The sequence below is a fragment of the Macrotis lagotis genome, chromosome 3 (genome assembly GCF_037893015.1).
Source record: "Macrotis lagotis isolate mMagLag1 chromosome 3, bilby.v1.9.chrom.fasta, whole genome shotgun sequence".
In the NCBI taxonomy this organism is placed as follows: Eukaryota; Metazoa; Chordata; class Mammalia; order Peramelemorphia; family Peramelidae; genus Macrotis; species Macrotis lagotis.
The window spans coordinates 3,149,749-3,176,701 of NC_133660.1; the positions used below are offsets into that span (position 1 = coordinate 3,149,749).

At 37.1% G+C, this 26,953-nt stretch overlaps 1 pseudogene; it reads right to left on the bottom strand.

Annotated features, from left to right (window-relative positions):
* Positions 1-19,508: 19,508 nt before the first annotated feature.
* On the bottom strand, positions 19,509-26,742 carry LOC141517207 (coiled-coil domain-containing protein 115 pseudogene; annotated as a pseudogene).
* Between the last annotated feature and the right edge of the window lie 211 nt (positions 26,743-26,953).

Sequence of the window (26,953 nt, forward strand, 5' to 3'; positions counted from 1 at the left end):
AAATTCTATTTTTTTTGTCTGTTTATTTTTTAGGTTTTTGCTAGGCAATGGGGGTTAAGTGGCTTGCCCAAGACCACACAGCTAGGTCATTATTAAGTGTCTAAGACCAGATTTGAACCCAGGTATTCCAGATCCACTGCACCACCTAGCCTCCCCGCAAATTTTATTTTTGAAAGAGATGATATATCTATTTGAGCCAGGAGACTGCATATTGGATCTATAATTTCAGGAACACATCCAGCCTCTAGTCTCCTGGAATGGACTTTTCCAGATCCTGTTGCATAGACATATTGTTCATTAAAGTTGCCAGATAACTAGCTACATTCATCACATGTGAAAACTGTCATGACTGACCTCAGCCCAGAACAGGAATCAATCCCTGATCAACCCCTGGATCTAGTTAAGTTGGAAAGGGATCCCAAAACCAGTCAATGGTCTTTGGCTACTTATTTGTCTGAGAAATAAGATCTAATCCCTTATCCCCTCACCTATTATTTACTTTGTATTTGTTTTTTGCACATTATGCCTTGCTTTGCACCATTGGGATTGGGAGAACAGGAGAGTCCAATACATATGTGCCTCTGATCCAACATGCCAGCAGTATCTTTAATTAGACTAATTGTTGGATAAATGCACAAGCCTTGTTGTACTTGGGGGAAAGGATGCCCCAGGTGGGTGTGGGGGCAAACAGCCAGGACTTGTATGATTATTATTTTGCAATCAATAAGGCAAATTTAGACATAATACAAAGTTGTACTGCCCTGGGTTGGAAAAATGAGTCTTCCTACTCATTCACTTTTAACTAGGAAAAGAACATTACCCTTTTTTTAATTCTCAGTCACCCCTTCGGCTTGTGACATATTGTCAGGCCACCAGTCCTATATTATGAACAGAACAGGAACACAAGGTCTGAAAATAGGATGCAATTATAATCCTATCCTTGAAATGAAATGTGATCATTCAGGAGGGAAAGGGCCTTCCAAGATTTTTTTCCTTAAGCCAGGAGGCCTGGCACACAAGTAGATTTGTTAGGCTAGTCCCATAGGGATCTTATTTCCTGTGAAAAAAAGTGTATTATTGTTTCTTCTCAAATTGGACTGGAAGTTTTAGATAGGGGCAGGTGCGTTTTAGCCTCTGACCCACACTGATCCTCCCTCCTAGCACATATTTGTGAAGCAAGTATGAAGCCATCCACTTTTCCTAGAGTAAGATTCAACATGCCTTTTCCATCATATTTCCAATATATGAGACCAGTCACAGTCTGACATACTGCAGTAAAATGAACAAAATTTTCCAGGTTTTACTACCAAATCCATATGCACGGTAGAGGACCTTAATACCAATGTCAATATACTTAGAATGGTGGCCTTACAAAATAGGTTGGCTCAAGATTTTCTTCTGACAGAGAGAGGAGGAATACTCATCTGCTCTTCAGGAGTACCCCACCTGAGTTCCTGAGTTCAGTGACATTCATACACATATGGCCTCAGCCAGAATTCCTGGAATAAATTCCAGGAAGATGGGAAAGAACCCTAGGGAATGCCTAACCTCTTGCCTTCCTAATATCTCGGAGATAAAGTATCTGTTAGTAGGTTTTCTCCTGTGTGTCTTCATATGGATTCTGTGTTGCTCATGTTTACAATGCCTCCCTTGATTCCCAAGTGACAAAAGCAGTAGACATTAGGATGATGTAGTTGAGAACAGAAGAACATTTTTTATATTATTTTATTTTTCCAATTACATGTTATAAAAATTTTTAATATTCATCCACATGCATATTTGTTATACAATTTCCTTCCACCCTCTGGCAAAACCTCTCTTCGTCAGCGAACAATATAGTGAACCTTGTACATGAACATTTGTGATTAACATGTTTACATATCCATTATTTTCTGTATGAGGAATTAGTATTAAGGGAAAAGAAAAAACCATGGGATAGGAAGGAAAAACATAAGAGAAAATTTAAAAAGTGAAGGTAATATTCATTCAATTCTATTTTTTGTTTTGTTCATCTGATTGTGTATAGCACAGTCCATGATCCATAACAGGTCTCCCAGGGTTATCCTAGCTCTCTGAACTGCTTTCTATCAAAGTTGATCAATTCACAATGTGGTTTTTTTAGGTTTTTGCAAGGCAATGGGGTTAAGTGGCTTGCCCAAGGCCATACAGCTAGGTAATTATGAAGTGTCTGAGGCGGGATTTGAACTCAGGTACTCCTGACTCCAGGGCCAGTGCTGCCACCTAGCAGCCCCACAATACTGTTTTTAATGTGTACAATATTCTCTTGGTTCTGCTCCCTTCACTCAGCATCAATTCCTGTAATTCTTTCCATGCTTCTCTAGAGTTCGACCATTCATAGTTCCTTAAAGAACAATAGTAAGCCATAACATTCACATACCATAACTTGTTTAGTCATTCCCCAATTGATGGAATCCCCTCAATTTCTAATTCTTTGCCACTACAAAAAGATCTGCTATGAATATTTTGGAAGAAGTGGCACTTTTCCCATTATTTATTTCTTATATCTATATATGTATATATATATATATATATGTATTATGTATATATGTATATATGTATATATGTATATATATATGTGTGTGTGTGTGTATTATGGGGTCAAAGGGTATTTTTCAGTTTTATTGCCCTTTGGGCGTAATTTCATACTGACCTCCAGAAAAGCTGGATCAGTTCACAACTCCACCAATAGAGCATTAATGTTCCAATCCTCCTACAACCTCTCCAACATTGATCATTTTCCCTTTTTTGTCATCAATCTGAAAGGTATAAGGTGATACCTCATAGTTGTCTTCATTTGGATTTCTCTAATCAGTAATGATTTGGAGCATTTTTTCATATGATTAAATATGGCTTTAATTTCTTCCTTTGAAAACTGCCTGTTCGTATTCTTTGAGACAGAAGAACATTATAGGTCCAATTAAGGTCCTGTACCATATGGTTAGTAACAAAGTAGGTCAATGGTCAGTCTGAAAGATTCCATATTTAAATCTCAATTAGACATTGGGTACATGCATATCAGCCTACAGGGGACAGCTGTCCAGAACAAGCTTGTGCTTCTGTAATAAACCCATCTCCCTATGATACTATAATTGAGGGGGGGGACTGAGAGTAGCACTATTCTCATTTCCTTATTGGAAACCTGTATCAATCAGCATTGTCTTGTCCTTATATGGCAATTGTTTACTCTTATCTATGTCTAGAGACACTGGATCCAAGTTCTTGTTGCCATGTTATGTTAAAATGTTTTACCTTTCTTTTCTTGATTTTGCCTAAATAATCATGGCTAGGTCCAAACCAAGATTTCTTTTAACAGTTCAGTACAATGAAGCCTTAATGATTCTCCTCCAATAATTTGTTTTCCATAAATATTTATGTGCAAGATTATATGATAGATACAAACACAAAGATGTCTAGAGAGAAAGTTGGGGGAGGAGAGGAGAAGAGGCTAGAGATATCTATTCTGCTTCCCTTGGAGACATAATATAACAGACCTTTCTCCTACTACATAGGAAGGTCTCTCTACACAGGGAAACCTCTATCCTTATACAGAAATCAAAAAAGTATTGTAACTGCCTTTTCCAATTTTCTTATCTCAAGAACCTTGACAATTCAAGGCACTGGCAGCCATCAAAAAATCTAAAACCACTTATTATCCCTCAAGTGATGCAATACAGACAACCACCTTGAAATGTTTGAATGGTCCAGGATACAGTCAGGAAGTACTCTTGGCCTTTCTAAATTCAGGACTTTAAGAATGAAAGATCAACATCAGCAACAACAACAATCACCATCTTGCAATTCCAATAGAAGACTGATGGGAAAAAAAGAAAACTGATGTTCTGGGGACTAAAGCTCAAGGGACTAAATGGTATTAGATATGTAGATCAGGAAGTCATCTTCATAGAGATGATAGTTAAACCCATGTGAATAGATGAGGCTATTGAGAGAGACATTGGGGTCAGAAGATTTAAAAAGATGTGAATAGAACCTTGTGGGACATCCACAGTAAGGGCACATAATATGGATGTTAATCCCACAGAAGAGACCAAGATGGAGCAGACAGGCAAACAGGAAGTGAATCAGGAAAAATTCTCTGAGGGAAGAGGGAATATTCAGGGAAAGCAGGTTATCAATAATGTCTGATATGATAGAAATATCTAACACATTTGGCCAAAAAAAAAAAGGTCTTTTGATCTCTGGCAGATTCAAAATGAACGATAATGTCAAAAGCCAGATTTTAAATGGTAGAGCAGTGAGTGAGAAGAAAGGAAAGGAGAGTCAATTGTTAGAAAACATTTTCAGTGAGTTTGGCTGAGAAAGGGAGGAGAGAAAAAGGGTGATAATTTGAAGGATATTAGAGTTGGGTAAAAGCTTTTTTAAGAATGGGGATTCTTGGACATATTTGAAGGCAGTGGGGAAGAAACTGGTTGATAGGGAGAGGTTTCAGATCCAATGGAAAAGACAAGTGGGGGTAGGAGCAAGTGCTCACACAAAGGGATAGGTCTTGTCAAGGTGAGGGATCATCACTTTATCAGCAACTGGGGAAAGGAAGGAGTTTTTGAGATGAAGAAAATGAGAAAAGGCATTTACACTAAATGACCCCAATGTTTTTAGTCCAAGTCCTCAGCCAAGAGACTTAACAAACTTAACTTAAAGAATAGAAAAACTTTGAAGTATAGGACTGCTGATCATCAGATGATTTGTGATGGATAGCAGGGAAAATAAGGCACATCACCATTTATCTTAGATCTCTGGAAGAGAAAAATGATGTCTCAGACCACTGTAGTCTCATCCTTCTTCAGGGTTTTAGTGGGTGCTTGTGGCAGCAAAAACATCTAGTGTAATGCCAAAGCAATATCTAGTGCTCTGATTCATTCCTCCATTTCCTCACTCTTGAGCACAATCTCTCTAAACTCTTAGCCTCAATCATTAAAGAAACTGAAAACAAAAATACAACCTTGTTTATTTGCAAACTTTCAGGCTCAACATCTTCAGGCTTTAGTTCATACTTCTCCTATATCCTAAGTCTCTTTTCCTCACAAAGGTATGATATCACCATAGCAACAACAAGCAGAATTCACATCCCTCCTCTCATCCTCTACCACAGATTAAGGTGGGGGGTGGGGATAGTGGCAAGTTTAGACATTTCATAGATTTCTTTCTCTTTTTAACTATCAAGTACAAACTCATCAGTGCCTGACAGCAGCGCCTCTGGTTGCTCACAATTCATAACAATCCAGAAACATTTTACTCTAGTTCTAAGCAGGCCCTAACATATGGGTTTCATGCATATCTGGGTCCAAGTTTGGTAGATTTAGTACCCTCATTGTAGCTAGGCTTATTCCAAACAAGAACCAACTCGAATTTTCTCACATGCTACAGAACGTGATGACAATCAAGCACCAGGATCATAGGGCTTACTCTTCTTGCCATCTACTAGTCCTCCTCATGTGGGTATTCCCTCAAAAGATACACAATTTCCATTCTTGCTTTGGAATAATCAAATAATCAAATAGAGTGCTACTGCTGCTGCCACTGAAAATTAATGTGGCAAGCTAATGTCACAATCCTTGTCTCTGCCTAGATGCAAAATTGTTTCTTTGGTCACCCTTCCCTATGCATGTTGTATACCCATTTTAGAATATAAGCTCCTTGCAGACCTGGATTGCCTCATCATTGTTTGTATATCCCTAGAAGCTGTACAAAATGGGTATTTTAAGAAATGTAAGTTGATTGATGGTTTGGTTGACTGAAGCAAATGGGGAGCAGATTCATCTGGTGAACTATGTGGAGGATTATCTAGACTCCATTGAGTCCCTGACTTTTGATTTGCAGAGAAAGGTCTCCTTGATGAGGGAGATTAGACACCAAATACCAAGGTAAGAGCCGGCTGATGGATGGGGTGTTTGGTAGGTTCCCTCTTTTTTTCCCTAAACAACTTAAGAGTCAAATGACCAAAGAAATGATTGTTTGAAAAAAGTAGCACTGATTGTAAGTTGAAGAATAATCCCTTAGCTTTTCAAGGATACTGAAACATACTGAATTGTATTTAGAAATGATGAAGTATCTTTATTTTGATAGTTCAAAGTGCTATTTCTAAAATTTTATTAATTTACACAAGGGGCAAGCATATTACAAATATAGGAAGGAAAGGAATCTTGTTTGCAATAAGGTATATAGAGGCATAGATATTTGATAAAATTTTCATAAGGAAATGCAGTTAGTAACATCTATATATTGTCTATATGGCCATAGACTAAGAAAACATTTGGGAAGGAGAGTAGGATACCAGAGTGCACCTAATCAAAACTTCTTAAGTTTACAAATGATTAAATTAAAATTCAGTAATTAAGAGTCTGGATTAACATCCCAGACAAAGATTATACAACAGACCCATAACTAGAAGGGACCTAAGAGGCAATCTAGGTCAATATTCTTGTTATTTTTTAGAGGAAGAAATCAAGATCTAGGAAAGTTAAATGACTTGCCCAAGGTCATAGAGTTGAGATTTAAGAGGTTTCTAATGATCTCTATTTCCATTGCACCATCCATTTAACCAATAGGCACATTACACAAGAATATTGCAAACCTTGAGAGTCTATTTTTTCATCCATATCAGAAACTCCTGGTGATTGAAATTCTTTCCATCAACATAGAATACAATTTATTTATGGTTTTTATAGATTTCACAGTCATAGATTTAGAGCTTAAAGTTGGGACAGAGAACCACCAGTCCTTGGGCCCTATTGGTCTGGCATTGCCAAGGCGAAGATTCAAAATTCAATAAATCTAGTAGCTTTTTTAGAAGTGAATTAATTAAATGTTTGACCAAATATAGCTCAATGAATATGTTATAAATACTGAAATGGTCCTTGGCAGAAATAAGGTTCCTCACCCAGGTTTAAAGGAACTTTATTGGTCATTTATTTCTGTCCCCTCATTTTACAGGTAAGAAAACTAAGAATCCAAGAGGCTGAGATGCTACATTGATATTTGAAGCACATTGGTCATATGATTTATTCAAGTGTATAAATATGTAAGACTTTATCACAGTCTTCCTCACTCCAAGTTCAGTACCCATGACTTTTCATAAACATCATATCTCATGGAAAGAAATAAAGGGAAATATGCAAAAGTTTGACTTGTGAAAAGAAAAATCCTTTTGTATAACTATGTAGTAGTTTAAATGTGTAGTAGTTTCCATTCTGCTTTCCTTGAAGAAGTAGTTCCTCAAATTAAAATTTTCACATTGAGTTTCATGGTTAGGAATTGGAATGATAGCATCATTAAAGTCAGGGACAGTAAAGACCTGTCCCACTTTGTTGCTCATAACACATTCTGAGCTTTGGGTGGTTTTGTTGCCTTTGGCTGTTCAAACCTGTAACAACAAAGTCATTGGTGAAATAATAATTTTTCCACTCTTGGAAACTTTCATCAAAAGGCTATATACACTTAAATAGCTTAACTTCATTAGGCTAATCATTGCATAAATAGTTTACAGGATTAAGTTAGTATATACATTGCCCTTACTTTTAACTATGATTATCAGGAATTTGACCATTTAGTTTATGATGATTTTTAATTTATATTTTAACCCTTCAATGTTTTTCTCCTAAGAATTCTAATGATGAAGAAGAGTCCATTGTTAAGAGGGCAGTTCTCCTAATGTAGTAAATCTGTTTGACCTTAACCAATCTGGACATCAGTTTCAATAAAATAAAGGAACTGTACTAAATGGTCTCTAGAATTCCTTCCATATCTAAATTCTATAAATATGAACAAGAAAAGAAAAAAAAATATTGGATTGAGAGTGAAAAGGAGAAAAAAGATAGAACAGTTAAGAAGGTGGCACTGAATATTGAATCAGAAGACCTGGGTTAAACTCCTGAATTTACCATTTATTACTAGTATGATTTTATTGAGGTCACAGTCTCCTTAGCTGTAAAATGAAGGGTTTAAATATTGGCTTACTCGGGTGCCAGCCTATACTGTATTTTTTTCTTTTGGTTTTTGCAAGGTAATGAAGTTAAGTGATTTGCCCAAGTTCACACAGCTAGGTAATTATTAAGTGTCTGAGGGCAGACTGGAACTCAGATCCTCCTGACTCCAGGGCAGGTGTTCAATCCACTATGCTGTCTAGCTGCCCCCCCCCCATACTGCATTTCAAAGAAATGTGTATATCCAGAATCTGTTAAAATCTTCAGTTTTTCTGTACCTATTGGCTTCTTTCCCAAGCCTAAGAACAAGCCAGGGTCTCAGTGTATGTAAATAAACAAGAAGAAGCCAGCCAAAGTGGCAAAGGGGCTCAAGATTATGCAATAAGAAGATAAAGGGAAGAAACTAAGGATAGTCTGAAGAAGAGATATCATGGGTGGGGAGGAGGGAGAGGGGCTGAGAAGAGATTTAAGAAGGTAGGGATTTGAATATTTGTTCTGTGGAAGAGGGATTAGATTTATCCTGTTTGGACCTTGGAAATTCAACTCCATTTTTCAGATTAAAAAAAACTGAGACAGATAATGATATCTCTTTCATTGAAATTTTCAAGTGAAGGCTGGATGGCAACTTTCATCTATCAAAACAAATTTAAAAAAAAGCTTTCCTTTGACACTACTATTATTTTCCCATTGTCCTTTTTTGTTTGTTTTTTGTTTTTTAGGTTTTTGCAAGGCAATGGGGTTAAGTGGCTTGCCCAAGGCCACACAGCTAGATAATTATTAAGTATCCACTGCACCACCTGGCCGCCCCTGCCATTGTCCTTTTTTTATTGCATATTGTTTCCACTTTTTACCATTTCTTCCTCTAGCTCATTCAATGTTATTTCTATCTTTACTATTCTATTCTCCAGGTTCAACTTTTAAATGTCAAATTCATAGGTATTTTTTCAGGCTTCACCTTCCTTCACCTTCTTAGTGACTTTTAATGCTATATAATACATTCTCTTCAATACTCTTACTTTCCTTGAGGCTGAATGCTCTTACCTACTTGCAATTTACTTAACTGATTCTCTTCTCCAGTTCAGCCAGCTCCTTCCTTCTAGGTGTGAGTGTCCCCTCTCTTCTCCATGTAGAACTTTTTTCTTGGTAATCTCTCTCATGAATTCAACTATTACTTCTATATAGATGACTCCCAAATATACACTTCTCTGAGCCTCTAATTTTTTACTGCTTTCCAGATTTTCTGCCTGGTTGTCCCAATGATACCTCAAATTAAACAGGGTTAAATTCCTAATTTCCATAGCACTTGGCCCCTTGACCATCTCTCTGAATAAAGCCACAACACTGTTTTCTGTCTTCCTACTTGTCTTACCACTGCTTGTCAATCTCCTTTATTAGATAGCATCCATATTTCGCTCACTAATTATAACTGAGTCAGAAAGCTCTGTCTTGTGTATTCTTCTCTATATATCATTTCTCCCAGTGATCTTATAAGTTTATATGGATTTCATTCTTATCTATTTCTCTTTTTTATTCCTTTCTTTCTCACTCCTTCATTTTCATATCCAGTTCTAGTCTCTTCTGAGGCCCAAATTGATATCACTAGTTATCTAATGGACATTTTAAAGTATATGTCTCATAAGATTCTCAAACTCATCATATCCAAAATAAAACTTTTCTTCCCTCTAATACCTTTACTTTCTCAAATTTCCCTAATTCATTTTCAGTTTCCTAGGTTCCAAATCCTAAAGCCTTCCCAGCCTACACACTTTCCTTTATTCTGTATATTCAATTAGTTACCAAATTTTACTGATTCTACCTTCACAACATTCCTTGAATCTATTTTCTTCTCTCTGCCACTCTAGTTCAAGCTTTCATCACTTTTTGCCAAAAATGCCACTATAGTCTCCTTTTGGAATTTTATATTCTAAAACTTCCTTTCTATTCGTAAGTGCCAAGTTTTATGAAATCTTGACTATGGTTCCTTAGTAACTGAATTCATTCTCTGTGACTTCTTATAGCATGTTTTTTTTTTTTGACCAGGGAGCCCTGGATTTTCATTATGACATTCCTGGAATTTTTCAATATAGGGGTTTTTCAGGAGGTAAAACTATAGCTGTATAATGAAGAGTTTAAATATTGAATCACTCAGATGCCAGCCCAAAGCTTATAATTTTGAGATCTTTCCTTTTCAAGACTGCGTTTTAAAGAAGTAAGTGCCTTTCTAATATCTAAGCCTAATCAAAATCTACTTATAGAAATTGTTTCTTTTTGTTTATGACTTCTATTAAAGAAGTCTTTTGTTAAAGACTTCTGTCTTTATCAGTTAATACAAATCTTTTTGTCATTTCTTATGTGCAATAGATTCCATGTCCATAATTTGGTCAACCATCCCTCAATTGATAGATATCTGCTTTGTTTTCATTTTTTGTAATAACAAAAAAATCATAGTTCTCATTTCATTTAAATTGTATTTTGCATATCTTTTTCTCATTCCATTTACTCTCCTTGAAATTACAGAATTACTCTCTTCTTAGGAGTTTGTCTTTTGGGCTTCTCTCAGTATTTCTTCCTCCACAGTATTTTTCATCATGCTCTACATTTTCTTTTATTTATACAACATGCTCTACATTTTCTTTTGTTTACACAAATCTCCAAGTTCTACTTTTCCAACTCTCTCTGTGTCATTTTTGTGGCTAGGATTAGCAGTTCTTGTTGGTTCTGGAGGTAGTGGCTAGGACTAGACCTTATTTTTTTGGGAATGTCAAGTGTCATACATAAGTTTTTGGTTTCAGTTCCTTCTGTTTCCTTTCACTTGCCTAGACTAGAACCAATTGATCCCATCTATTCCTTTGACTCTGGCAGACCCCACCAAATGTTCTCAGATGTGTCATTTGTACAAGTTTCCTGCAAAACCCCTGTGTTTTGCTTTCCAGATATTGCTGTGACTTTTAATTGTAGTTATGCTGCAGTTGCCTACTGGCTGTGACCCTTCCACCTATGGTTGTACCAGTCACTTCCTGGTTGTTGGTTCTTGCCCAAACTGAGTTATTGCTCAGTTATTGCTCATAAATTATCCAGGTCCTTCATAGCCTGGGCACTGGTTTGGCTTTATTTCCCATTATAGTTCCCTGTAGGTTGTGCTTTATGTCTCTCTCATGTTATCATTTCTCAGAACTGCAGTCTCAGTGTGCATTCCTGTGAAATAAGAAAGAATTTAAAGGAAGTAACAAAGGTACTCTGATGGGTAGCACCCTGAGAAGGCAGCACGTCCCAGATAATTCTAATTATTGTCCCCACTACTTCCTCACATGAGTAGTCCATGACCTTAGACCCAAGTTCTGCTTCAAGCAAAGTCATTATCCAGAGAAGCAATCTCTGTGATATGGCTTCTAATGATTCTGCAGCCCCTGCCTCTTCAGCAACCACAACTAAGGACTGGGGAAATAATTAATACTGACAAAGACCTTGGCTCTGTCAAATTATCCACTCAGGAATATATATATGACTTTATGAATGGTAATGACAGTGTTGCATTTCTTTCTGCTTTGCCACTACACCTCGGAGGATGTCATAATCCCCTCCCCTCCTCTTCAAGTTATTCTCCTTCCCAGACTATCTTGAACTAACTACTTTGTATCTATTATCTTATATCTGTTCTCTATATATTTGTTTAGTTTTATTTTCTCCCATTTTAGAAATGTAAACTTCTTAAGAGTAAAGACTGTTTCATTTTGAAACTGTATCCTCAGCATCTAAAACATAGGGGACATTTAATAAACATTTGATAGTTATTATCAATCTTTCCATCACACAATCTGATAATATTTCAAGAAATCATAAATGAAACTATCAAGAACAATTAGAACCAGAACTAGAAGGCAAAGTGTAAATAGAAATAATCCACCTGTTACATCTTGAAAGAAACCCCAGGAATATCTCAGTGAAAATCCAGAGTTCCCCAGGTCAAAGGACAAAACAACCAAAAAGAAACAATTCAAACTTTGAGGAACTATAGTCATGTTCACACAAGACTATGTTACAACTTTTATAAAAGAAAGTCTGGAAAATCAATATAACAAAAAGGAGAAAGAGAAATGGATACAATTAAAACTGAGTATAATCTTATGGGGGGAGGAAATGGATATAAAACCTAAAAAAAAAAAGAAATACTTGAAAAACATGATCACAACTTGACAAATTTATTCCACAACACATAGGTCTTAATCTCTCTTGTTCTTTGTACCACCTCAGTGGCAGAAAGGGATCAGGTTCATAACAGCTCAGTTCTTATAAGGCACAATCTGGTTTCAAGTCCAAAAATCTTTGGGTTTGATTACTGGTCACCCTAATTTCTTCTGGCTTCCTTTAGGATGGATGGCTGTACCATTCTGCCTGTAATCCTATCTCTAAGGTTGCCATGACTTCAATTCCTTGATTCAGGGAGTTTTGCTACCTGCATTTGAACTGAGGACAAACAACATAGAATAGTAATAAAGCCTCCCAGGTCCATTTCTCAACCAAAGTAAAATAGGACCTGGGGAAGGTCTTTTCCTTTCCACTGGTTCAGTTCACAGAGCCCAAAATGTGAGTGGACTGTGTTCTTCACTTCCTGAATGCAGAAGGCAAAAAATGGCAGAAAGATAGAAATCATCTCAGTTACATTAGTTTTAAAGATGATAACTGGTTCAGTTAACAACCAATTATACCTATCTACATATTAGGGGATGCAGAAACCTCAGTATTAGGCAATCTATATATGTTCTGAAGATTTTTCAGGGTGCCTCTAGGTTAGATGATATGTGCAGGTCCAGACAAGCCCAGATTATATTGTTTTAATGGGTTTAAGAAAGTAAAGAAAAGGAAAGGAAAATAAGGAATACACTAAGGAAGAAATTAGCAATAAAAGAAATAGAACTTGATATGTCTTATAATTATAGCATGTGAGAGATTAGAAACAAAAATGGAAGGAGTAGGAGATTGGAAATCACATGCACCTAATCTTACCTAAAATAAAGGAATAGAGTCAGTCTGTCAAGTTAACTAGCATTTGTTAAAGATCTATTACACTCCAGGCACTGTGCTAAGCACTAGAGATACAAAAAAAGGTTGGGTTACACACACACACACACACACAGTGAGCTACACATAGAACATGGTAAACTAATATATTAAAATCAATGAGGAATTAGAAAAGGAGAGGGGAAAGGTAAGAGAGAGATTTAAAAGGCAGGTTGATTTGTTGCTTGTCCTTCATTCTCAAAGAGGACCATGACATCAGGGATGTGATGCCAGGATATGCCAGTGAATTGGATTTAAGTAAGAGGGAACTTGCAACCAGTTTCACTTTCTCCTAGAGCCAAGGTAAAGTGAGGGAAGGAATAGTCACAAGTGAAACAAACTTAAACTTAAGAGAAGGGATCATAAATCAAAGATGAAAAAGAAATAAAGAGTAAGATCCACTAATGAGGTCAGAATGATAGGAAGAGAGGCAGAACACTTCAATTAGGGATCATTAATGTTAATCATAGTCCTCTTTCATCATCTTCTTTATAAATTGGTGAAGAGGGAAAAGAGAGGACAAAGTATAAATGAAGATGATGTGGAAAAATAAAAAAAATTAATTATAACCATAAGAGTAAATGGGATAAATTCACTCATATAAAGGAAAAGGAGAACAAAAATAGATTAGAAAGTAGAATACAAAAAAATATATTGTTTATAAGAAATATACTTGAAAGGTAAAGATTTACAGTTTTTAAAAAAATTTTATTTATTTAAGGCAATGGGGTTAAGTGACTTGCCCAAGGTCACTCAGCTAGGCAATTATTAAGTGCCTGAGTCCATATTTGAACTCAGGTTCTCCTGACTTTAAGGCCAATCCTCCATCCACTGCACTACCTAGGTGTTCCCACATGGAGTTCTAAAAAGAGGGCTGGAGGAAAAATTTATTATAATTTGGATGAAGTTAAAAAAAAAGGAGTAGTAATCATCATCTGAAATAAAGCAATAGTAAAAATAGACAGATAATTTTTTTATAAGAAATAAGCTACATTTTGCTTTAAGGAATGATAGGTAATAAAATAACACCAATACTTAAAACATACACATTCAGTGTGGCATTGCACTTAAGTATTTAAAGTAAAATTCTACAAATTAATGGGAGAAATGGACAGAAAACCATGCCCCCTTAGACCAAGACAAATCTAACAAAAAAGAAGTTAAAAGATCTTGATGCAATTTGAGAAAACTGAGATATAATAGACTTCAAGCAAGAGGAACATTTCCTAGTTATATATGGCATTGTTACAAAAGCTGACAATGTGCCAAGTCTAAAAACCCTACAAATGCAGAAAAGGCATAGTTAAAATATAATTGAAATAAATATTAAATATATACTTTATTGACCAAAATTCAAAAAATATAATCAATAAAGGCTCTTTGAAGAAAGAATTCAAGTTTAATTGGAAACTAATTATCTTAATGTTAAAAAAAATTATGGATCAAAGAACACATTACAAAAATAATAGGAAATTTCATCAGAGAAAATGAAACAACATATAAAATTCTGGAACTGAGGTGGATAGGGATGAGAGAATGGGAAATGATAGTAAAGGAATGAAGTTTTCATCCTTGAAGCATCCAACTCAGAACCACAAATATACAGTAGCAAGACAGAGAGAACGAGTTAGCCATAAAATGATAGGAATTTCTTATCTTTATCAATAAGCAGTCCCAGCTATGCATCAAACCCCAGCTCTAATATAATAATTATGTTTTTTCCACCCTTCCTGATAGATGAGGCTTTGATCCTGGTTTGGAACTTCACAGCTTGAGACCTGGTATCTAAGGTTAGTATAAGGAGGGTTGAAGTATTATAAATCTCTTTCTCTCTCTCTCTCTCTCTCTCTCTCACACACACACACACACACACACACACACACACACACACACACACACGTGAAAATGTGTATTACTGTTATCTGTATTTGTATTTTACCTCACAATATGAAGGCATATATTGTTTCACCTAACATTATGCATCCCCACAGCATCTAGTAAATGTTCAATAAATGTTTGTATAGCATGGCTGTGGTACCAATTTCCTTACTCTTTAGTTTTTCTATGCTAACTCATTCACCCCAACCTATGGTTGCATTCTAGTAGATAGGAGTTTACAAAGAGGCCAACAAAGGCTACAACTCACTGTGAAGAGTGCTCCTCCATCTACATGTTTTCCCACCTAACAAGTCAGACAAGATGAACTCCATTAATTCTAATAAAAAAATTTGCTAAACAAAAGAAAACAAGAAAAAGAATGATATTTCACCAGTAACTTTGGACACATTCATTCATAGATGCACATTACAATTCTGGTCAAGTGGTTTTGATGTCTTTTGTGCTTGCACAAAATTTTCCCCATTTCTGGGTCTTTTTGGTCTCCTATCAGAAAAGACCACTTCTCTTTAGGGCTGCTGAGGTAGTAATACATTTTTTCAGCAAAAAAAAAAAAACAACACCCTAGTTTGAGATCTGAAGACCATCAACAGTTCTCAGCTGGGTTCTGAGGGGTTTCTACATGAAGATAATGAAAGTTGTATAGTTGGACAAAAGATGAGAAGATGAAGGACAAAAATCTTGGACATGTAGAAGAAAGTATACAGTACAAAAATTTTTGCCTTTTCTTTTATAATACTTGACCACCCTAACCTTCAGGCAGTGGAGATGAGATAGATTACATTCTCCCCCAGGGTTCTTCAATATCCTTAAAAAGGTTGGAAGTGGGGGGCAGCTAGGTGGTGCAGTGGATAGAGCACCAGGCCTGGAGTCAGGAGTACCTGAGTTCATATCCCACCTCAGACACTTAACAATTACCTAGCAGTGCAGCCTTGGGCAAGCCACTTAACTCCATTTGCCTTGCAAAAAACCTAAACAAACAAAGTAAAGAGGTTGGAAGGAGGGAGTCTAGGTTCCTGTGCAAAAGATTCTAACCCCCACTGATGATGCTCTCTCAATTGGGGATGTGGGTCCCCTAAACTGATTTAGTCATTAACAGATTAGCTTTTGCAAAGGAAAGTTATGTTAACAAATAAATCAACATATATGGAAGATATAATCACCAAACCCTATTTCACATCAGTCTCTGAGGAAGGAGAAAGGATTAGGTTCATAGTTTAACTCAGTTTCCATAGAGCACAATCCTAAATTCTAAATCTGAAATCCCTTTCGGGCTCAAGATCCTGATTTCTCCATATAGGTGAATGACTGCAGCATCTCACCTGTAATCCTGGCTCCAAGGGCTCAAGGTCTCAAACTCTTGGGTCTGCTGGTGATTGATGCCTACATGGAGAAACTAAGAACAAATGAAACAGAAAAGAAACCAAAACACCTCATGCCAGCTAGCCTAAAAGAGTCTGTACTGTATATAATTTTTACTCTCTGGATGCTGCAGGAAAGAATACTTAGGAAAAAGTGAGACTGTTGGAGTTTGTCAGTTTTAAAGATGCAGCCTATTCCAGCTATGCAGTTTAAAGATGGAGCTTACTGCCTCCTATATGGTAGGAAAATGAGGGGAAGCAAGGAATCTTTATATTATTGATCTGGTCCCATTACAATCCCATGTAGCAATGACAAAAAAAAAGGGGAACATATTGAAGCAATATTGCTTCAAGACAGAGAAAAAATAATCCTGAATACATTTTTTTCCCTGTTTATGACAAGTTAGTGAATTTGACAGTTTTCAAAGAAAAATATATGAATAAAGCATGTATGGATTCCTTCTGAGTTATGAGAGCAGAATCCTCTTTATGGAAACTGGTGTATACTTGCAAATGAAAAATATTTGGCTTATCTGATGATTAGCAACCAGGGAAGAAAACAGTATTTACTTTGGTTTTGTGGTATCTAGGTCTTTCACATTCAATGACTCATCATAGAAGCAGTATTACATTATATTTCTAAGATATCAAGCAGTTGTGGGATCCATTTTCAAAAGGCATTTTTAAATTTCCATCTTGCTATTTTCCACCCACAATCATAGCACATCAAGTATAGGGTATGGGAGGAACTGTCCACCCCCAGTGAATTGACTCATGATTTTAAAAATTAATTATAACATTCTTCTTTTGAAATCCCATAGCACACATGCAAAAAATTCCTATCAAATCTATTACTAAAGTTGAAAATTCTAACAGCTATTTTTTCATATTCCCTGAAAAGCTAATAACCATAAGTTAGGAATCTCAAACAAAGCAACCTTTTAAAAAAATTACTGCTTTTGCTTTCACACCATGTTTTTGTTTCTTTTTTATAATCCTAATATTCAGAAAAAAAATTTTTGGTTTCGATTACAGTTTAGGTGTGGAGAAAGGCACAGAGGGAAACTATTTTTAAATAAGCAGAATGCCTAACTTCTAGGAAACTATTATTGAGTAACACAGAAGCCTGAAAAAGGGAAATTATAGTGATATTTACTCAAAGTAGTTAATTAAATTTTCTTGGTTTCATTAGAGAAGACATATATATTCATGTAGCACATATTTGGGTTGACTTCTGAGCAAAATGGAGTTTGCTTATTTCTGTGCTCCAATGTGTTTATGTATATCTATTTGAAGTCCTGTCCTTGCTTAGCATAGTTTTAGGTCATCTGAATACCCCACGATTTGATAGTATAACTATTGAACAACTTGATAGTTGTAACTGTCAAAACAGAATTGGTTTTTTTTTTCTTCCTATACCAGAGTAGCATCTCTTATGAGATTCTTGAGAGCAGGGACTGTCTTTTTTACCTTCTTTGTAACCCCAGTGCTTACTACCATAATGCCTGATCTGTTGATTTGACTTGATTTCAAAACCAAAAAAAAAAAGCACCTTTACAATGTTATAATTTCTTTTTTTTTTAATTTTGCTACCTCCTGTACTCCATCTCCTCTCCCCAAGGACAGGATCTCTCTCATCACATTCAACCTAGATCAAAGTACACCATTGAAACAATGCAAAGACTAACAGACCACCCCCTGTGGGAGGGGGCGGGGATGGAAGCAAGACCAGGGGGAAAAACTGCAAAACCCAAAACAAATTAAAAAAATCAAAATCAAAATCAAAATATATCCCCTTGCACATAGCTCCAAAATGTTCTCCAGAATGGTTGGATCAATTTATACCACCACCCACAGTGCATCAGTGTCTCAATTTTCCTTTCTTCTCAAACAGTTATGATTTTCCTTTCCAGGAAAGTGTCCTCCCTTAGACAATACAGCATTGTATAAGTTTGATACGAAATTTTGTGCAACAAAACAGACTCCAGGGAGATTTGACAGTTGGATCTTCGTTCATGTATAAATATCTCAATCTTCTTCAGTTTAAGTATCATCCTGAATAGGCAGCCTTCACCTATAGGTTTACAGTATATCCTAGAGAATAAAACTTCACATCTAACCTAGATTTTCTGTCACTTTATGTTAACCCTATATTTTTTTGGTTTGTTTTGGTGTTTTTTTTTATTATTGTTTTGCAAATCAGTGGGTTTAAGTGACTTGTCCAAGGTCACAGAGCCAGGCAGTCACCAGGTGTCTGAGGTCAGACCTGAGACCCAAACCCAGGTCCTCTCAACCCCAGGGCCAGCCCTCCATCCACTGCACCACCCACCTGCCCCTTACCCCATATTTTTAAGTTTTACACTATCAATTGGGGAATAACTGAACAAATTTTGGTATATATATGTGATGGAACAGTATTAATCTGAAGGAAATCACGTACAGGTAGACTTCAGAAAAGCCTGAAAAGACTTGAATGAACTGATGCTAAGTGAAGTGAGTAGAACCAGAACATTGTACACATTAACAACAACGTTTGTATGATGATCAATTTATGGACTTAGTTCTTGGGCAATCCAATGATCAAGGCCAATTCTAAAAGACTTGTAATGGAAAATGTCATCCACATTCAGAGAAAAAAATATGGAGTCTGAATGCAGAGCAAAGCAGACTAGTTCCACTTTGAAAGCATGTTTCATGTTTTTTTCTTTCTTTCTCATGTTTTTTCCCCTTTAGTTCTGATTCTTCTTTTACAACATGACTAATATGGAAATGTTAAACATGATTGGAAAAGGAATGGTGGTAGAAAAATGTGAAACTCAAAAACTTACAAAAAAGTTGAATGTTGAAAACTGTCTTTGCATGTAAGTGGAAAATAATATGTATTAAAAAACCCAATAAGCTGAATGTTCTCAAAAAAACTGGACTTAGATGAGCTGATGCAAAGTGAAATATAGTGGGTACAAGTAACAGCAATATTGTAGCTGTGAATGACAGCTTTTCTCAGCAATACTGAGTCCCTTCTCTGTAAATGACAGCTTTTCTCAGCAAATCCAAAGGACTTATGATGGTTGTTCTCCTTCCCCAGAGAAAGAGTTGATGGTATATGAAAACAGATTGAAGCATATCTTTTTTTTCTTTAAACTTTATTTTTCTTTTTTTTAAATATTTTTTTTATTAAAGATATTATTTGAGTTTTACAATTTTCCCCCAATCTTGCTTCCCTCCCCACCCCCACCCCACAGATAGCACTCTGTCAGTCTTTACTTTTAAACTTTATTTTTCTTGAGGTTTCTTTTTTTTGTGGGGGGGGATTTCTACGTTTTCTTTCATATCATGTAGACCTGGACCCTAGACCATAAATCACATTTTCCCTAGAGCTTATGAAGTCAATTACGATATCATTATCCTATGTTAATATACCCACTAAGTGGGTTTTTCTATATGCATTTTGGGTAATCACATATGCTAACCAACAAGGCTATGTAGATATATGTATCATAGCAACAAACTCCTTCCTGTACTGCAAAATCCTGTTAGAAATAGCACTTCTGGAGCAGTTAGGTGACCTGGTAGATAGAGCACTGGTCTTGGAGTCAGGAGTACCCAACTTCAGATCAGACCCCAGACACTCAACAACCACCCTGGGCAAGTCACCAACTTCATTTGCAATGCAAAAACCAAGAAAAATAAGATAAAATAAAACTTGCTTTAAAAAAAAGAAATAAGACTTCTTGCCTTATATAGGACCCTAGTTTTTACCCAGCTCAGGACTGTGCCTTAGCTTGGTTTGGTGACAGTCTGTTGAGTGGAAATTCTTTGGAGAAGACTCTTCAAAACATTTCAGTACCTCCTCGTGATCAAATGTATCTGGACTGCTTGGTTACTGACACAGTCTCTGGCCTGCTCTGTTACTCTCAGGGGACACAAAAAAACCAAGGGAGGACAGGATGAGTTAGCAGTCAAGCTCTAGGAAGGCCTCAAAGGCAAAGGCTATAAAGGCAATGGGGGGAGTAGGCACTCAAACAAGGTACAAAATATTTAATTTGGTCTGGAAATTTTAGAGAATGTGCTCATGTCATTTTCAGCTGATCAAGCAGTTTCTGTCTCTCCTGTTGTAGGCTTTGAATCTGGGCTCTTCCCTACTTGATGAGGCTCTGGGGCCCAGTTATCTCTCCAGCCATCTGCAGAGCTTCTCAGAAACTTCCCTGGGCCTGTTGCAGACTCTGGGGCACCAAGATCCCAAACCAGGTCAAGGGATCCCCCTCGGGACATACTCCAGTGGCAGGTGGGGGTGGGGGTGGGCTGCGGAGGAGCACCCTAAAGCTGAGGCCACCTCTGAAACCCTGGAGGAAAGAAAGGCTCAGGGTCCTCACAATCAGTCATGCCTTCGACCTCCTCAGCTCTCAAGTCCTTTGGGGCCCCAGGTTTAGTGAAAATCACCTGGAACTTGGGCCGATCAGGCTTGGGCTCACTGGTACAGATCTGGAAGAGGGGGACCCTAGAGGAGCCAGACTGAAGGAGGCTGATGGCTTTGGCACCCAGAGCATAGAAAGTCTTAGAGAGGGAGAACCAGCCCTCTGCCACTCGTTTGTTCAGTGCTGCTCGCTTTCCTTCCAGGGGCTCGAGCTCCAGGAACAGTTGCAAGAGGCATGCATCCAGCTGGGAGGCTAGGGCTTGCAAGGCCAGGGAGGCTGAGTCTCAGGGTCACTCTGGGCTGCCACAACTTCACAACTTTACAATTTCAATACAATAAATCTAGATGATGATTCTAGTTAAATTAAAAGACTTTGTTTTTGTTTCATTAAAAAGACATGATCTCTGGAAAAGATTAGATATATAGTATACAGAAGCAAATGAGTACAATAGCCTAGTGTTGATAAACCCAAAGATTCCAAGAACTCATTATCTGACAAAAGCTGTTGGGAAAACTGGAAAGGAGTCTGGCAGAAACTATGTATAGCCCATCACTGAACACTGGATGCCAAGATAAGTTCAAAACGGGTACACAAAGAGACACTGAGTGACAGCAAAAGTCACTTAGTAGAGTATGAAAGAAATGATTTATCAGAGGTACAGATAGAAGACCCAACAAAATATAAAGGGTATATAGAAGGTAGTTTGGACAATTTTGATTACATAAATTAAAAAGGTTTGCAAACAAAACCAATGCAACTAAAAGTAGAAGAGATGTGAGAAAGGGGGGAAAGAATCTTTGCAGCAATTACTTCTGATAAAGGTCTCATTTTTTAAGATATAGAGAGAATTGAATCAAATTTATAAGAATTACAACCATTCCGCAGTTGATGTAAAAGGATATAAATAGGTGGTTTCCAGAGGAAGACATCTAAGCAATAAATAGCCTTATTTAGGAAATGCTCTAAATCAGAGTCAGAATGAGATTAATGTACTGTAACTGACAAATATTTAACACAAATTAATAAAAATTTGATAAAACAGATATGGTTAATGTATTGTCTATTGTCTTCTAGATCCTTACATACGTTTTCATTTGAATTTGGCATCACTGCTCTAAATCACTAAGAAATACAAATTAAAACAACTTTAAGGTAACACTTAACACTTTGGCAAAAGTTAACAAAAAAAGGAAATGACAAATGTTTGGGGTGGACTGAGGGAAAACAAGTACTTTAATGCATTGTTGGTGGAGCTATGAACCATTCTGGAAAGAATTTAGAATTATGGCCAAAAAAAAAAATCAAAAACTATGCAAACCTTCTGATCCAGAGATACTAATATAAGTCCTACAAGTCAAAGAGATCAAAGACAGAGAAAAGGATTAATATGCACAAAAATATTTATAGCAGCTCTTTTTTTTAATGGCAAAGAATAGAACACTGAAGTGATGTCCATCAGTTGGGAAATGGCTGAACAACATATATAGCATAAAAATGTGATGTAATGTTAATGTGCTAAAAGAAATAATGAAGAAGATGGTTTCAGAAAAACCTGGGTAGTCTTGTATGAATTGATATGAAGTGAAGTTAGCAGCACCTAGGGAATAATTTTTACAACAATCACAATATCATGAAGATAATCAATTTTTAAAGACTTAGCAACTCTGATTTAACAGGCTGACCAACCACAATTTTGAGGGGCTCATGATTATACATTGCATCTACCTCCAGATAGAGAGCTGATAGACTCAAAATGTAGGTTAAACATATTTTCTTCTCTTTTTTTTGGAGAGGAGTGTTACTTGGGCGGGTAAGACATGGCTAGTTCAGGAATTTGCTTTGCATGTGTTGTCTTTTCAATGGGTAGAGGAGGGGATGGATAGATGGATAGATAGAGAGAATTCAGAAAACAAAATTATATTTAAAAAACAAATACATGATCTTGAGCTTTTTTCCTTTTCTCTTGAAACCTTTTATCTAGAGTTACTAATGTCAGTGATAATGTCATAGGTAAAACAGTTTCTGTGGATGACACCTTTCTTAGGAGGAAACTAGGTATTTAATCACTCAGTGATTATCTCCCAGTATAACAGGTTGACCACAGAATATAATATGACTACTATTGTAAGTACACACAGAATTCCTAAAAACATATTTCTCTCCCAGGTGACTTCTGATAGGATAGATTTGCAGTCCTTCAATGCCCTATTATTTTAGTTTAAAGACATAGATTTGTACCCCAACTGAAAGCATCAGCTGTGATAGAACATCAAGTCCAGGAGCTAATAACTTGAACTATGGTTATCTTCAGGAAAAACCATGCACACAGAAATAATTCTTGCATGGTCTTGCCAAGGTGATAAGTGGTAGTAGTATCAGTGTAGTAGACTATAGTAATGTACAGCTAATGCATTGTTTACTTTTCTTTTTCTAACTTTTTTCTTATTTAATTTTTTTCAATTACATGCAAAAATAGTTTTCAACATTGATTCTTTGAAAAAAATCATTTTCCAACTACATGCCTCTAGTTTTAACCATATTTTTGCAAGGTTTTAAGTTTCACATTTTTCTTCTTCCCTCCCTTTTCCTCCTCTCCCCCTGAGAAAAATCAATCTAATATAGGTTATAAATGTATAATTAGGTCAAACAGATATCCATATTAATTAAGTTGTCAAAGAAGAATATAATCAAAATGGAGGAAAAAGTTCAGAGGAAAAAATACATAAGATCACTTTTCAAATTTAAGATATTATGCTTTGGTCTGCATTTAAACTCCATAATTCCTTCTCTGAGATGGATAGCATTTTCCATCACAAGTCTTTTAGAATCATCTTTGATTACTGTACTGGTGAAATGAACAAGTTCATAATAGTTGGTCATCATCACACAATCAACAATGATCCTTTTGCAAGCTTTTGAGTTTCACAGTTTCCTACTACCTTCCCTTTTTTCTCCCCTCCCCATGGTGGTAAATAATTTGATGTAGGTTCTACATATACAATAGTGTAATACTGAATTTTCTTTTTTTTTAAAATTTATATATATATATAAAATTTATTTTTTCAATTTTAATTATATATATTTTATTTTTGAACAAATGATGCTTTTTCATACATTACTAAAATATTCTTAAGAACAATACCCCTCCTCCCAAAAAAGACCCTCATGAGTAATAAAGTAAAGAGAAAAAATAAAAATAAAAAAATAATAATAGGGGCAGCTAGGTGGCACAGTGGACAGAGCACCAGCCCTGGAGTCAGGAGCACCTGAGCTCAAATCCAGCTGCAGACATCCAACAATCACCCAGTTGTGCAACCCTGGGCAAGCCACCCCAACCCGACTGTACTGCAAAAACAAAAAAAAAAAACCCAAAATAAAATAAAATGATAATAATAATAATGATGATAGGGGTGGTCAGGTGGTATGGTGGACAGAGCACCAGCCCCGGAGTCAGGAGCACTTGGGTCCAAATCTGGCCTCAGACACCCAACAATCACCCAGCTGTGTGGCTCTGGGCAAGCCACCCAACTCCATCTGCCCCACAGTCCCCCCTAATAATAATAATAATAATAATAATAATAGTGTTTCAGTCTGAGCTTCAACACCACCAGCTCTGTTGTGAGTGGATCACATTCTTTAGGATAAGTCTATCACAAAAGCTACTTCCATATTTTTCCACTGTTGCCATTGCTGATCACAACTCCCTCTGTTTGTATTTCCCCACTACCGTACACTATATTTTCTCTTCTTTCACTCTGTCCCTCTTCTTAAATGTGCTGTAGGGTAGTTGAGTGGTGCAGCAGACTGATCACCGGCCCTGGGGCCAAGAGGCCCTGAGCTCACATACCACCCCTTAAGGTCCAGCAACACCCAGCCCTGTGGTCTCAGACAGGCCATCCAATCCCAGCCCCTTGCAAGAACTAAAAAAGAAAATGTGTCATATCTGACCACTTTCCCCCATGGTCCACCCTCTCCTCCGTCACTTACAACCTCCCCTTTCCCCCTGTCCCCCTTCTTTCCTTCTTACTCTAGATGTCTATACCACATTGAGTATATGTGCTGTTTCCTCTCTGAGCCACCTCTGAGAGCGAAGGTTCCCTCATTCCCCCTTGCCTTCCTCCCTTCCATATCATTTAAATAGCTTATTGTAATAAAAAAACTTATTAAATGAAATATCTTAGCCTGTTTCACCTCTCCTTTTTCTTACTCCCACTATATTTCCCTTCTAACCTTTGACTCCATTTTTACAATCTATTATATATTCAAATTCAGCTCTCTCCTGTGCTTCATCTATAAAAGCTCCTTCTATCTGCTCTATTAAATGAGAAGTTGCTTATGAGTATTATCAGTATCATTTTTCTATACAGGAATACATGCAATTCATCATCATTAAGTCCCTCATATTTTACCCTTCTCCTCCACTCTCTATGCTTCACCTGAGTCCTATATTTGAAGATCAAACCTTCTGTTCAGCTCTGGCCATTTTAAAAGGAACATTTGAAATTCCCCTGGTTCATTGAAAGTCCATCTTTTTCCCTGGAAGATGTTCAGTTTTGCTAGGTAGTTGATTATCAGTTGCATTTTGAGCTCTTTTGTCTTCTGGAATATTATATTCCAAGCCCCACAAGCTTTTAATGAAGTTGTTGCTAAGTCCCGTGTGATCCTGACTGCAGCTCCACAATATTTGAATTGTGTCCTTCTGGATGCTTGTAATACTTTTCTCTTTGACTTGGGAGTTCTGGAACTTGTCTATAATATTCCTGGGGATTAGTTTTTCTTGGATCTTTTTCCAGGGGAGATCAGTGGATTCTCTCAATTTCTATTTTGCCCACTGCTTCTAGGATATCTGGGCAATTTTCTTTTTTTTTTCTTAGGTTTTTGCAAGGCAAATGGGGTTAAGTGGCTTCTCCAAGGCCACGTAGCTAGGTAATTATTAAATGTATGAGACGGGATTTGAACCCAGGTACTCCTGACTCCAGGGCAGGTGCTTTATCCACTGCGCCACCTAGCCACCCTGCTGGGCAATTTTCCTGTAGGAATTCTTTAAAAATGATGTCAGGGCTCTTTTTCTGATCATGAATTTCAGGTATCCCAATAATTTTTAAATTATCTTTCCTGAATCTGTTTTCCAGATCAGTTGTTTTTTTCAATGAGATGCTTCACATTTTCTTCTAACTTTTCATTCTTTTAGTTTTGAAGTATTGTGTCCTGACTTCTTGTAAAGTCAGCAGCTTCCTTCAGCTCCATTCTAGATCTGAAGGATTTGTTTTCCTCAGAGAGCTTTCTTATCTCTTTTTCCATCTGGCCAATTCTGCTTTTTTTTAAAGCATTCTTCTCCTCAATACCTTTTTAAACTGTTTTATCCATTTGACCTATGCTGGCTTTTAACATGCCATTTTCTTCAGCACTTTTTTGGATCTCCTTGGCTCCTGACTTCTTTTTCATGTTTTTCCTGCATCTCTGTAATTTCTTTTCCCAATTTTTCTTCTATCTCCCTCACTTGATTTTCAAAATCTTTTCTGAGCTTTGTCATAGCCTGAACCCAATTTCTGTTTTTTCTTGGAGTCTTTAGATGCAAGAGCTTGTACTTCCTCATCTTCAGATTGAATATTTTTATCCTTCTTGGGATCATAGACAATGCATTTCTCAATGGTGTTCCTCTTTTTTTCTCTGTTTACTCATTTCCCCAGCCTGTGTCTGGTCTTGGGGTGCTTCCTGAGCTTTTGAGTATTATTGAGACACCTCCCCACAAGGGTCTCCGTGTGTGAAGCTCTGTCTTCCCTCCTGGTCTGTGAAAGACCACAAGCACACCCCTCTGCCATGGGGCTGAGGTGGGGAGGTCCTGTTGTTCTATGGGGGGGGGGGCTAGATTGTGATCAGGATCTGAATGTAGTCAGAACCCCAGAGTCCTGTCCCAGGTATAGAGGACAAATCTTGGAAGTCTCTCTCTACTCCCCTACCTAGGCTGAGTACTGAAGGCTGAGTTGCCTGGGGGGGTTCCTGCTTACCAGCTTGGCCTACTTCTGGTTCTTGGATCTGGGCTGCTGCAGCCATGCTGCTCCTCGCTGAGTGCCCTGAGGGCTGGCTTCATGGGCTCCCTCTGCCCCCACCCCATCTTTCAATTTGTGCCCAGTGCTCCCCAGGTCAGGAAACTGCCCCTGCCATGAGCTGTGGCTCCCCAGTGCCCTGGGGCTACCTCTGGGAGGCTGAGGTTCCTTCACTCTGGTGACTGGCCCTCTAACCCCATGGAGTGGAGCCCTTCTGC